At 41.8% G+C, this 13,093-nt stretch overlaps 1 long non-coding RNA gene across 8 annotated transcripts in view; it reads right to left on the bottom strand.

The window, feature by feature from the left end:
- The window catches only part of LOC103349468 (uncharacterized), an 87,590-nt gene that overhangs the window by 20,385 nt on the left and 54,112 nt on the right, over window positions 1–13,093 (bottom strand). For 5 of the 8 annotated variants that reach the window (XR_011390540.1, XR_007920662.2, XR_007920663.2 and 2 more), the window contains exon 4: window positions 7,063–10,272. This is a non-coding gene — a long non-coding RNA (uncharacterized lncRNA). Of the gene's footprint in view, window positions 1–830; window positions 943–7,062; window positions 10,273–13,093 lie in introns of those variants that run through there. The other 3 variants (XR_011390542.1, XR_007920664.2, XR_007920665.2) reach the window with 1 other exon arrangement.

The raw sequence follows: 13,093 nt of genomic DNA, 5'->3' as shown, positions 1-13,093 counted from the left end.
TCTATTGTCATCATAGGGGTCTTTGATCTATTCTCTGCCCTTCATGCAAGACAGTTAAGAGTGAATCCTAATATTAAACCCAGAATACATGGTTTGAATTAGAAGCTATGGGAAGATTCATCAGTAGAAAGTCATTTGCAGGAAAAATATTCCAAGATACTCTATATGTAAATTATTAACAAATGCTTTCCCAGTGAATCATTCTTCTATTCCTTTGGTTCTGTGAAACAGCAGGAAAAAGTACATTGCCAATAGAAATATTTTTATAACTTCATTTTTATTCCCTTTGAGATAAATCTCAGATTATAAGTTCTTGAGAAGACCTCCAGCAATACAGAGCTTTGTATATTGTATATACTAACAATTATTTTATGGTTTGTGCAAAAGAAGATAAAACTCATATATTAGAGAGTTGATATTGATATTTTTATAAAGAAAGAAATGTCAAGCAATCATTCAATATTACGCTAGGGAAGTTTTCTGGCCTGAGGGTTTAAAAATATTTTTATTCAAATAGAAGTACCAAGTAAGATCAATTTTGTTTCCTTTTCATTAAATAGCAGTGGGCAGTTTGTCTGCATTGTGTTTGAGAGGTGCCGTTCCTCATGCTTTTGTCAAATATGAAATTGTTCTGAAGAAGAGAAGAAGAGAGCAATGCGTAGGAAAGAAGATGCTTTATCATATTTACATCATATATTGGACTTTTAGAAAGAGTGGCTTTCAAAAGTGCTCCAAATTGATTGTTGACTTTTAGAAAAATCAATCTTCAATGCGTACACAAAGTGGAAGACCAAACAATTGTCCAGCAACATGAATTCCAAATAGTTTACCTGGGAAATACGAGGAGAAACATTTCATTTGCTTACTCCATCCATTCATTCAACACACATTTGCTGCCCACTGGATGTTACAGGATCCTTTTAGAACTCCAACTCTTCCCAACTGTAAGGAAATCACATGCTGCTCATGAATGGAGAGAATGCAGCCAAGAAACCAGAGAATAAAGACAATATTGCAGTAAAAATTCTACAAGGAGAATTTGTGCTTTGCTCTATAAAAATCACTTCTGTTATTACATGAGTTACAACAACATCTGCCTGCAAGCTTAGTGCTTGTAAATCAGGAGGTTTGTAAGGGCACTGAAGGTGATTAGTGAATGAGTGTACCATGTACATTCCCCATCAGTATAGGTCTAAGTTTTCAAGGATAGGCTCGTGCAGTGTTTTTATCATAATCAGAATCCTTCCTGTTTCTCAGCAGCTGCCTGCAGTGAGGCGTGGGACACTGAATAGAGCGCCTAACCTGCCCTTCCTCTCTGGATAGAGATGATGTAAGGAGGACTGATACACAGAGAAAACTCAGGGGCCCATACACCATGTGTTTCTTCTATCACTAAACTTTCATTTATCCCAAGTCAGTTCCACCATGATCTTCTCTACATCACTCAAGGATAAAACATTGGCCTTCCTCTTAGGAAATTAAAAGATCCCATTCGAACCCACTCTCATGAAAGGGCTGCTATGCCTGTTCTTCTAGGCAGGATCTGAGTGCCCCCCGCCGAAAAAAAGCATCTTAACAATGACTACTAATCCTGGAAACACCCCAGTCATGTTTCCCTTCACCCTCACAACTAGCATCTGTCCTTCCACTTCCACTCTCAGGAATATAAAAATAAAATTTCCGTAACCTTGAAGGCCTCATTTAGAAAATGGGAGAAAATGGGATTAATGCTGGTTCTCACCCCAACATGCACAGCTATTCTAACAAAAGGAGAACGGATGAACTAGAGAACTCTAAGTGCTTAGCATAAATGGTTAACACGAGGCTTACACCTGTCCAGTAGTTTTCATTTCAGTGAGGTTTGATGTGTAATGGCAGAAATATCATAAACACATATGTTTATATTTAAAGTAGAACTATCAACATTGGGTTTTTCTGTTACGGTATTGATACTTTGTAATTGTCATAAGTGTTATAAATGTCATAAGTGTTAGGAATGGGAGAAGAACATTTAACACATTTCTCAGTTGATTTCAGTGATAAATAAATAACAGTGATGGAACTCCTGTCCTAAAGTCTGATGTTTCTCTCTCTCTCTCTCCCCTTCCCTCTCTCCCTCCCTCCCTGCCTCTCTCTCTCCCTCTCTCTCCCTCTTTCTCCCTCCCTCTCTCCCTCCCTTCCTCTAAACTTGCATTTCAAATAAATAATGAAATAAATCTTTAAAAATGGGGGTGGGTGGTGAATGGTGTTGTGGTGTAGCAGGTTAAATGAACGTCCCATGTGAGCACCAGTTTAAGTTCCAGCTGCTCCACTTCCAATCCAGTGCCATCCTAATATGCCTGGGAAAGCAGAGGAATATGTTCCAAGTGCTTGGGCCTCTCCACCCATGTGGGAGACATGGATATAGTTCTAGGTTCCTGGTTTCAGCCTAGCCCAGCCCTGGCTGTTGTGGGCATTTGGGAAGTGAAGACATCTCTCTCTCTCTCTCTCTCTCTATATATATATATATATATATATATTTCTCTCTCTTTCAAATAAATAATAAAGTGAATCTAAAGTCAGGTGTTACAGAGCAGTGATGATTCAAAATAAGAACAGGATGATTTATTTCAGTGCAGGTTGGACAAATCTAGCTTGAGTCAATTGTGTCCCAAGTAAAATTCTTACATAAAGATTTGTAGACCCTAGATAATGGTTCTTTTGGATTTGTATAATAATAGTAATGATAGGTCGTCGCCGCAGCTCACTAGGCTAATCCTCTGCCTTGCGGCACCGGCACACCAGGTTCTAGTCCCGGTCGGGGCGCCGGATTCTGTCCCGGTTGCCCCTCTTCCAGGCCAGCTCTCTGCTGTGGCCCGGGAATACAGTGGAGGATGGCCCAAGTACTTGGGCCCTGCACCCCATGGGAGACCAGGATAAGTACCTGGCTCCTGCCATCGGATCAGTGCGGTGCACCAGCTGCAGTGCGCTGGCTGCGGCGGCCACTGGAGGGTGAACCAATGGCAAAGGAAGACCTTTCTCACTGTCTCTCTCTCTCTCACTGTCCACTCTGCCTGTCAAAAAAATAAAAAATAAAAAAAAATTTAAAAAAATAGTAATGATAATGTCATTATAAGCAGAAAGAGTAGAATTCAATTTCTATGCCTATTACCATTTAGTCTTCTCAGCGGCCCTATTGAAAATTGTACCAATTATCTTCATTTTACACAAAAGAGAACTAAGGTAAGGATAGAGTAATTTGCTCAAAGTTGTGTAGCAAGTAAATAATGAATTCAAGACTCAAACACGGGCAGTCTACTTTCAATGTGACCTAGAACTTAAATCCAGAAAAATACATAGTTCTGGAACTACTGCAGCATTTTTTCTAGTTGAGAGAAGTGAGGGAATAAAATGAAGCATTTCTCAAACAACATTTTGTTGCACACTGATTCTTCATAGGAGAGACTCAAAACAAGAGCTCTGTGATTAAATCTGTTTATGAAATACTGGATTAAGCCAAGCAAAAGAGTGTTTCTTGCAAGAGTATGTCATGGGATTTGTGGATATGTACTGTGAGTCTCTGAAATGGAAATCTGAGAAGAAAAAGTAATTGAAACAAGAGCACTTCTCTTTCTATGGGACATGTCTGAAGGAGGAACTGATCTTTTCCAAGAGAACATTAAGAAAAACTGATCAAATAGACAGACGATAGAGGTAGAAGCTGAGTGAAGGGGAGGGTGGGATTATGGGAAAGACCAGTAAGTGATCTCACTCACAGTCAGTGTCAGGTGGCCTGGCACCTCCTAACAGTTATGACTGACACACACTCTAATATATCTAATATAGTAGTATCATAGAAAGTAGTATCATAGAAAGTAGTCTCCAGGAATCTGGGAGGTCAGAGGATCACTGTTGACAGTCTCTCACCTAAAGGAGAGGGAGTGAGGCTGTTTGTCCCACTTGTGCAGGATACGACTGGAATCTCCTGACAGCATGAGTGGCAGCAGCCAGGCACAGCCCTGCTGGAAGTGACAAAGCAGCCGCTGCAGAGGAATGCAGAGGCTAGACCACTGTCCTTTCAGGCTTGGCATTTTGAAGAACTCACAGAACCAGCATTAGAAAAGGAGAGGAGGCCATAGAGGATACCAAATCGCAGTTTTGCTGGCCCATCCTGGTGGATAGGCAACTGGGGTGGCAAAGGCCCCTGGATGTGAGCATGTACATAATTCCCCTAAGGACTTCCTGAACTGGAGTCTCCTTGATTCTTCAGGTAGGAACTGAGCCAGAAAAATAGAAACAGGTACAGCTACCATTCATCGGGCCCTGAACCAGGCGCTATGCACTGTGCTAATTATTTTATATTACTTCATCCCCAAACAACCCTATGATGTAGAAACTATTATTTTATTTTTCAGGTAGAGAAACCAAGACACGGATAGCTCAGTTTACTTGTACAAGATCAAAGAAGTAGGAAGCCAGGAACAAATGACGAAGTTAAGTTTTAGAATGTAGTAGGCCCCACATTTCCTACATAAGCTCCCCCATGGTTTCTTACTCAGCTCAAGCCACACTGTGTCCTGGCTCAAGGTCACAGCAACCTGACTGTGGCCTGTCTCTCTATTCTCTATTAAAGTACTGACCCCCAAAACTCAGTGGCTTAAAACCACCAAAATATTGTATCTCCTGATTTTGTGTGTCAGGACTTTGGGTGAGGTTTGGTTTAGCTGATTTTTTTGTCTCGTGAGGCACTTTCTGGAGCCACTTGGTGGCTCAGCTGATCCAGGGTGGTTACACTCACTTGTCTGGCCCTGTGGCAGGGGCACCTGGAAGGCTGGGCTCAGTGACATCCTCTTCTTCATGTACTCTCAGCAAGAGATCCTCAACCTTCTGATGCATCAGTTGCAGGGTTGGGGAATGCACAGTCTGCAGCTTGCAAAACCATTTGGTCTGACCCTACCAAGATAACCACAGGATGGATGGATTTGAAATTCAATGAATCTAGGGGCCAGCACTGTGCTGTAGTGGGTGAAGCCGCTGCCTGCAGTGCCGTCATCCCATATGGGCGCAGTTTCTAGTCCTGGCTGCTCCTCTTCCAGTCCTGCTCTCTGCTACTGCCTGGGAAAGCAGTAGAAGATGGCCCAAGTCCTTGAGCCCCTGCACCCACATGGGAGACTATGAAGAATCTCCTGGCTCCTGGCTTCGGATCAGTGCAGCTCTGGCCATTGCAGCCAATTGGGGAGTGAACCAGTGGATGGAAGACCTTTCTCTCTGTATCTCCCTCTCACCGTCTGTAACTCTACCTCTCAAATAAATAAAATCGTTTTAAAAAATTCAATTAATCTATAGCAGGCTAATTTTTAAGTTGATAATTTTTTGTGGCCTGTGAATGATGTTATAAATATCCAAATGGCCCTTGGCAGAAAGAGGTCCCTCATCCTTGGTAAGGCCTCAGAGAACCAAGATAGAAGCTGGCAATCATCATATAGGCCACGGCCAGGACTGGTGCTGCATCACTTCCACCATAAGCTCATGGTCACTGCACTCAGAGGCCAGCTCAGATTAAAGGGGAGGGGATATAGATCCACCCCTCCCTGGAGCCTTCTCAAAGAATGAGTGGATCTTTGATCCTCCATGCGTCCCAGATTCATCTTGCACCACTGCCCCCTCTCTCACCCTGTAGACTTTCTGTTCCTCGAGCAGTCCAAGATTCCTTCTTTTTCAAGTCTTTGTGTGTTCCTGAGTAGGGATGGGTTTTTTTTTTTTTTTGAAGATTTTTGTTTGTTTATTTGAAAGGCAGAGTTGCAGAGAGAGAGAGGAGGTGGAGGCGGGGAGGGGATGGAGAGAAAGGACTTCCATCTGCTGGTTCACTCCCCAAATGGCTGCTATAGCCAGAGCTGAGCCAATCCAAAGCCAGGAGCCAGGGGCTTCTTCCAGGTCTCCCACACAGGTGCAGGGGCCCAAAGCCTTTGGCCATCTTCAATTGCTTTCCCAGGCCATAGCAAAGAGCTGGATCAGAAGTGGAGCCGCCGGAACGTGAACTGGTGCCCCTATGGGATGCCGGCACTGTAGGTGGTGTCTTACCCACTATGCCATATCGCTGGCCCCAGGCGTGTTCTTATTCTGCTGAATCTTTCATGTGACTCAGGTCTCTGTTTAGCTGCCTCTGCTCCATAGAAGCCACCTCCTCTCCATCATGCAGAGGCCTCTGGTCACCGGAACCAGCTCCCTAATTTATCTCCATGACGTTATCACCATCCCTGCCACATGATCTTTGTGTTTTGTGTTTGTTTCTCCTGGTTCCTCTAATTAGGATGTCAGAGCAGGAGGACAGGAGCCCTGTCTACTCTTCTCCCTCCCTCATTCTCAGCTCTTAGAACCATGCAAGCCTGGCACAAAGTCAGTATTCCTAAATCTTTGTCAAGTGAAAATACGAAGTAAGGAATTGGGATTCAAAACTAGATCAGGCTGACTCCAGAGCGAAAACCAAATGCCCTGGTAACCCTTTGTATTCCAGGCAGATATGATTATGTTGGGCCTCAAGGGGAAGACATTTATCCTGAAAAGAAAACTCAGGGACACAATTAAGAGACTAGCCTGTAATGAAGCTGAAGTCACGCCAAGCTACACTGAAAACTCAAGAGAATTGTGCATTCCTGCAAAGCACAACGCTTCTTCGTCTGACTTCATTCCAGCACAGGTTGTTTTGACGCTTGGAGATGAAAGATCTGCAAGGTGTGGTGGTGCCTCAAGGCCATTTGCAGCCCAGGTCTTGTTTTTGGCTAAGGCCCTTGGACACTTAGTTTGGCCAGGGCCACACTAGTGAGTGTTGCGCTGTCCGATCTGGAAGTGGGCCACAGTTGTGTTTGTACTGAGGCTTTAGGGAAACATGGTTTATAAATGCTTGTTTCCTCTGAGTCACTGTACAGACTTGTCCCTCAGCACAAACATTCCATTTGGTTTTAGAACTGGGGAAGGAGGGGATAAGAGCCAAGGCTAACTGGATCAGGTTTGAAAGGAAAGGGGAAGTGAGAAAATTTAAATAGATTTTTCTATATTAGTGAGAACCACAAAGGAACTCTTATCTGGGCTTCAGATGCATACACAAAATTTCACCTTTATTTATTTATTTGCCTTAATAAGAAAAAGTTCACAGAGTAATTTTTTCCCCTCAAGTTTCCATAAAAATTCTGGAAATATGGCAACAGTGTTACAAAAACAGTTTAAGAACAATTGAAGCACGTCTAACCCTTTTTAAAAAGTTTATATTAAATACTCTTTACTAAATAAAAAAGGAATTCTGCTTCTAATTTCCAGGCATTGTGGACTATATTTTCTTTTAAATAACCACCTATTAGCGTCCACTATTTACAGTAAGTTTTCTTTGAATTGCACATACCAGATCAAAAGAATTAACTCTTTATTTTCTGTCTTTTAAATACATCATTCTACTTCTTGATGCAGGGCCAGGCCTCTCATCCGCAGAATGTGGCTTATAATAATAATACTTGCTCATAAATAGCCTCAAGTTATTATGAAACTCAGATATAATTAGCTCATAGATATAAAACTCTGATTCCTAGTTCATTCATTAACCACTTGACTTTGTGTAAACTGTGATGATCACCAAGCTCAATCCTTTAAGGAGTACCAACTTGGTGTGGAATCCAGTATCCAGCCCAGCAATATAACCAACCCCTGACTTCTGGGGTCTACAGCTCAGTGCAGATCTAGCTGTGACCCCTGTGAGCCATGGGCTCCCCAGCAATCACTCAAGGACTGGCAGAGACTCCTGCCCAGTGTGCTGCCCCTGACCTCCCATCGCTGGTCCTGTTCCCAAGGGTTTTTCCAGAAAGTTCCACAGCAGACACTCTCCTCGCAGAGGCACGCGTGGCAAGCCGTGCGTAGCAGGAATTAACACACACCCTCACCTTTAGCAGCCTTCAAGTCATGAGTACTGGCAGTGAGTGCACCACCGCCGAGTTCCTGAGACTCCGGGTTTGCTGCCTGCACTCCACAGATGTCCTTCATGGAAAAGCAGCTCCAAGTGCATGTTCTGCTCCAGTCAAGAGTACCATCTCTGAACAGAGACCCTTTCAAGCTGCTCTTTCTAACTGGGACGCTACCTCTGGAAAAGGCTCGAATGGCAGACTGTTTAGAGGGAGGGATGCTAAGGGAACTCAAGTATACTAGGCTGATTTTTATTGTTCTTTTACACCCTAGAAGGCTGTGGAGATCTGAAGAATCTTGCTAGGTCCACTCTCAGGGCCTTAAGTCACAGAGGTTTAAGGATTGGAAATGTGGACAAACAGGGCAGCAGCAGGGGCTCGAGAAGCACAGCAGCCTCCTCCCTCTTCCGAGAGAAGCTTCGGCTTCCCCTCCGTGAAGTGAATGGCATCCTCTGTTACCAGTATTTCTTGTTTGACGAGATTCACAAAAGAGAAATTCTTCTTCTTGATTCTAGTATTCTTGAGCACCTATTCCTTCTTTTGAAAAGTTTTTATTTATATAAAAGAGCAAATTTCACTTCTTTCATATAAACGATTTTAAGAGCATAATGATACTTCCCACTCTAGACTCCTTCACTCACAGACTCCCACCCTCCCTCCTCCTTCTTTTCTTATATTTCAATTTACTTTATAATCACAAGTTTAATGTTACTTTCAATTTACTTTATAATCACAAGTTTAACCCTCCACTAAATAAACAATTCAACAAGCAGTAAGTAGAAAAGCCACTGTTCCTCAAGAGTATAGACAAGGGCCATAAACAGTAATCTTCTTTTATATTTTTATTTTATTTTATTTGAAAGTTGGAAGAGAAAAAGAGAGAGAAATCTCCCACATGCTGTTTCATTCCATAAATGCATGCAGTAGCCTGGGCTGGGCCCCGCCAAAGCCTTGAACCCAGACCTCAGTCCAGATCTCCTATAAGGCTGTCAGAGACCCAACTACTTGAGCCATCCCCTGATGTCTGTCAGAGTGCACTGTGGCATGATGCTGGGGTTGGGAGTAGAGCCAGGACCTGAACCCCACATACTCTGACATGGGTTGTGGTCCTACCAAGCAAAGTGTTAACTGTTTACCAAATGCTCTCCCCAAGTACTCAGTTACTGTCACACTTCAGCTTACCATGAAGGAAACTGAGTCACATAGATCAGAGAGAAAATTGGGAAACAGGTTCCTGAGACTCAGGGTTTGCTGTCTAAACTCCACTGTCCAAAACTAGCTGGTGCTTCTGAATCAAACCAATGAGTGGACCCAGTCACTGGGGAGTCCACATTGAGATGTTATTGCACTCAATCGGGTAGAGGCAAAACAGCTCTAATCCTACAGAATTCCATTCAAAGCTGGGAGTAAAGGGTGGGGTGAATGTGGTCCAGTGAGAAATTTCTAGAAAATGTAAGTTTATTTTGGTGCAAAATAAACTTTTTTCATGATACACATTTCCCAGGAACTCTTGGAAATATCTTTGTATGCTGTGGTCTCTGCCTTCAAGGAGCTGGCAAACCAGTCAGGGAGCCAATCCATGTCCCCACTGAAGAGCCAAAAACAATATCAAAGAACTTTATAACTGAAGGTCAGAATGGGAAGCTGGACAGCAGGTGATGGAATGATTAGTTTGGACTGCAGTAACTGAAGGTGAACTCATGGGAAAGACAGACTTTTATGTCGGGCAGCCTTGGAAGGAGACTTATTTGAAAGGTTTATTGACATGAAGACCTTTGGAAAAGTAATTGATCTGGTTTTCTAAAGTTTCCAATAACTATGAAGAAGCATCATCATCACTGCTGCCCAGAGCTCCCTAAGGGTGCTGAAATAGGCATATATGGCTCACAGGGCGTCATTTAATATTTAGCCTGTCTGTCTACCGTCCCCCTTCTGAGTTATGAGGAAAACTGCAACCGGATGTGGGCTCTGAAGCCTTCTAGACTTGGCCTCAGACCACTGTTCTGGGATGTTTTGTTGATTGCCCAGAGAAAACTCACAGTATGCATTTTGGAACAGCTCTTGGAGGAGGGAAGTGTCAAGAATACTCTTGCCTATAACCATGAGAAGATGTAGTACTTGGAGCTTGCCAACTGTGTTTCTCTGGGTTCCTGAAAGCTTAGAACTCATTGATCTGAGCTCTTCTTGACTTCTTATATGTCTTTTGAGCAATTTCAAGATCTCAGACACAGCACAGAGAAGTGGAAACCCAAGAGGGAAGTGGAAATGACAGAGTCCACAAAGTTGCAGAGATCAGGAAGCCAACTTTTGCTCCTTTGGGTGCTCTTACACAATTCACATCATGTCTCTGTAAAAAGAGAAAAATATTTACATCTCAAGTTAATAATAATTAATTGAGATGATATGACAAGACATTATTGAATAGTTCCTATGTTCCAGACTTGTAATTAAAAATTATTGCAAGGGATACAAAAATGAATTCATTCACTTAGTAAATGTTTGGCTCAATGAATTAAACATGTTCTGTTGAAGGAGCTAAGCAAAACAAACAAACCAAAAAAAAAAAAAAAAACCTAACCAGATCAATAAGTATAATATCAGGCATTAGTAAGTGCTATAGGGAAACAGTTGATAAAGGACAGGAAATAAAGGGGAAAGAGCAGGTCTACTCTAAACAGAGTGGCCAGAGATGCCTTCTCTGAAGAAGTGACATTACAGTATAAGAGGAAACAAAGTAAAGGAGAAGGCTAAGTACCTTTTTGATAGGAGAGCATTCCAGCAGAGGGGATGAGAAAGATACGTGGCAGGGGCATGCTTGCAAGTTCAAGGGAGTGAGGATCAGAGAGGTAGGCAAGGGCCAGATTTTGTGGGACATTGGAGGCATTGGAAAGAGATTTAAATTTTGTTCTAAGAGTCGCAGGAAGCCTCTAGAGGGTATATATGTCCATACATATACATACATATATAATTTATATTTTCCAAGGATCGCTTTGACTATTGCATGGAGAATACACTGGGATGGGGGAGCAGACAAGCATGGTGTCAGGAAGAGTAAGGACAAGTTAGGAGAGAGGATAATGACTAGGGTAGGGATAGAGATGCTCAGAAGTGCTTAGACTGGCAATACAGTTTGAAGATAAAGTTAATAGAATTTTCTGATGTATAGTATGAGAGGAGAGAAGTCAGTAAAAAAAAAAACCACAAATCTCCAGTTATTTTTTGTCTGAGCAACTGAATGAATGTTGCCATCATCACAGTGATTTGGAACAAAAAGGTTCTGGTGGAAAAGAAAGGGGTTTTGTTTGTTTTTTACTTTTTTTTAAAAAATATTTATTTATTTATTTATTTGAAAGGCAGAGCTACAGAAAGCTAGAGGCAGAGAGAGAGAGAGAGAGAGAGAGAGAGAGAGAATCTTCTAGCTGCGGCTTTACCCACTGTGCCACAGTGCCAGCTCCAAGGAAGTTTTAAGTTCAGTTTTGAACAGGCTGAGTTTAAGATGCTAAGAGGAGATATGTGAGTTTAGAGTTCTAGAGAGAGGTCAGAACTGGTGACATAAATTTGGGAGCTATCAGGATATGAATGAGATTCAAAAATATGACTGGATGAGATCATCCAAGAGTTAGGACAGCAGGAGAAAAAGTGTAAGAACCAAGCTCCTTGGAACTTTATTCTTTAGTATTTGGGAGGAGATAAGATGAACAAGTCTCAACCTCAAGAAATTCACAAGGATGTAAAGTAACTAGCACCATATCTGGGTCATGGGAGGTCAGTGAACATTACTTCTTTCTTTTTTCCTTGATAGAATAACTGAACTTTAAAGAGAGGTAAGTAATGACATAAATTCAAATGACAATAACTATTTCTCACCAGGCATATCAGTGCTTTAGGAGAAACAAGATGTGAAAATATAGGAGCATTAATTTTAGAGACCTAAGGACTAGATTTGGCAAGTTTCTTAAGGTCTTTAAACTTCACTTTCCATCTGCATTAAAAGGGGACAACAATAACAATGCCTGTTTTACAAAGTTGGCAGGCTGCTTAGTGGAGATAGTATATGTGGAAATATACGCAATTTTGTGCAATATCGTGAAATGTAAAATGCCATATAAATATTAGTTGGTAAGTGCTCTATCCTTTTAAAACAAGATGTGATGGTATCAAAAACATGTTCACAAATTCTTTAACACTCTTTCTTCAAAAGGGAGAGATGAATCCAGCTCCCTTGAATATAGGCCTGACTGAATGAATCATTTATAACCAGATAGGACAGAAATAATGCTTTGTGAGTTCTGAGGCTGTGTCATAGAAAGGGAAGCATCTACCTCTTCCTGTCTCTGGGAGTTGAAGATCTGGGAGGAACCCACCACGATGCCATGAAGATCCTCAGGGACCCCTATAAACAGGTGTCCGTGGAAAGGAATAGAGGCCTCATGGCAATAACCAACATCTGCTTCAACTGATTCAACCTTCAGATGACAGCAAACTAGACAGCATCTTGACTGCAGCCATAGGGGTCATGAGCCAGGACTCACCAGCCAAGCCAGCTTGGAGTTTCTGACCCACAGAGATTTTGAGACACTGTTAAATGTCTATTGTTGGTTTAAGTGCCTAGGTTTGGAGGTACTTCATTCTATACTGATAGATAACTAATCATACTGATCACACCAGTAGAAATCTTGTTAAAGAACCAAAGGTGAAGTTTCTCAACAATGGCTTGGACATTTGGGTGGCTGAGAAAAGCAGAAGGGGAGGGAGAGTGACCTGAGACTAAAGAAATAGGAATTTTTTTGAAGATACTAAATTATTTATTTCTCTGTAAAACAATAAACCATCACAAAACAATTCAATAATCAAAGAAAATTAAGAGCATAAACACTAACATAATTCTAAATAGCACAACTGGAAACACACTTTATGTCAGTGTTACTAATTGCAGTCAGTTTTCAACAGATCCATTATTAGCAATTTCATGTGGTACAATCCAAGTTCATCAACAAATACTAAGAATCCACTATCTGCTAAGATTTGTCTTGTATCTGTACAAACAGAAAAGGGAAAGATTGGCTTAAAAAACAGACTTCACTAATTTCAAAGACCCCACTGGAGGAAGAATTTGGTGTCATACTCTGTTTTTTAAAAGAATTAATTGAAAGACACGTTTTCCCCAT

The sequence above is a fragment of the Oryctolagus cuniculus genome, chromosome 1, assembly GCF_964237555.1.
Source record: "Oryctolagus cuniculus chromosome 1, mOryCun1.1, whole genome shotgun sequence".
Lineage (NCBI taxonomy): Eukaryota > Metazoa > Chordata > Mammalia > Lagomorpha > Leporidae > Oryctolagus > Oryctolagus cuniculus.
Note: the sequence above shows the minus strand (reverse complement) of the source record. Positions and strands in the feature narration are given on the sequence as shown.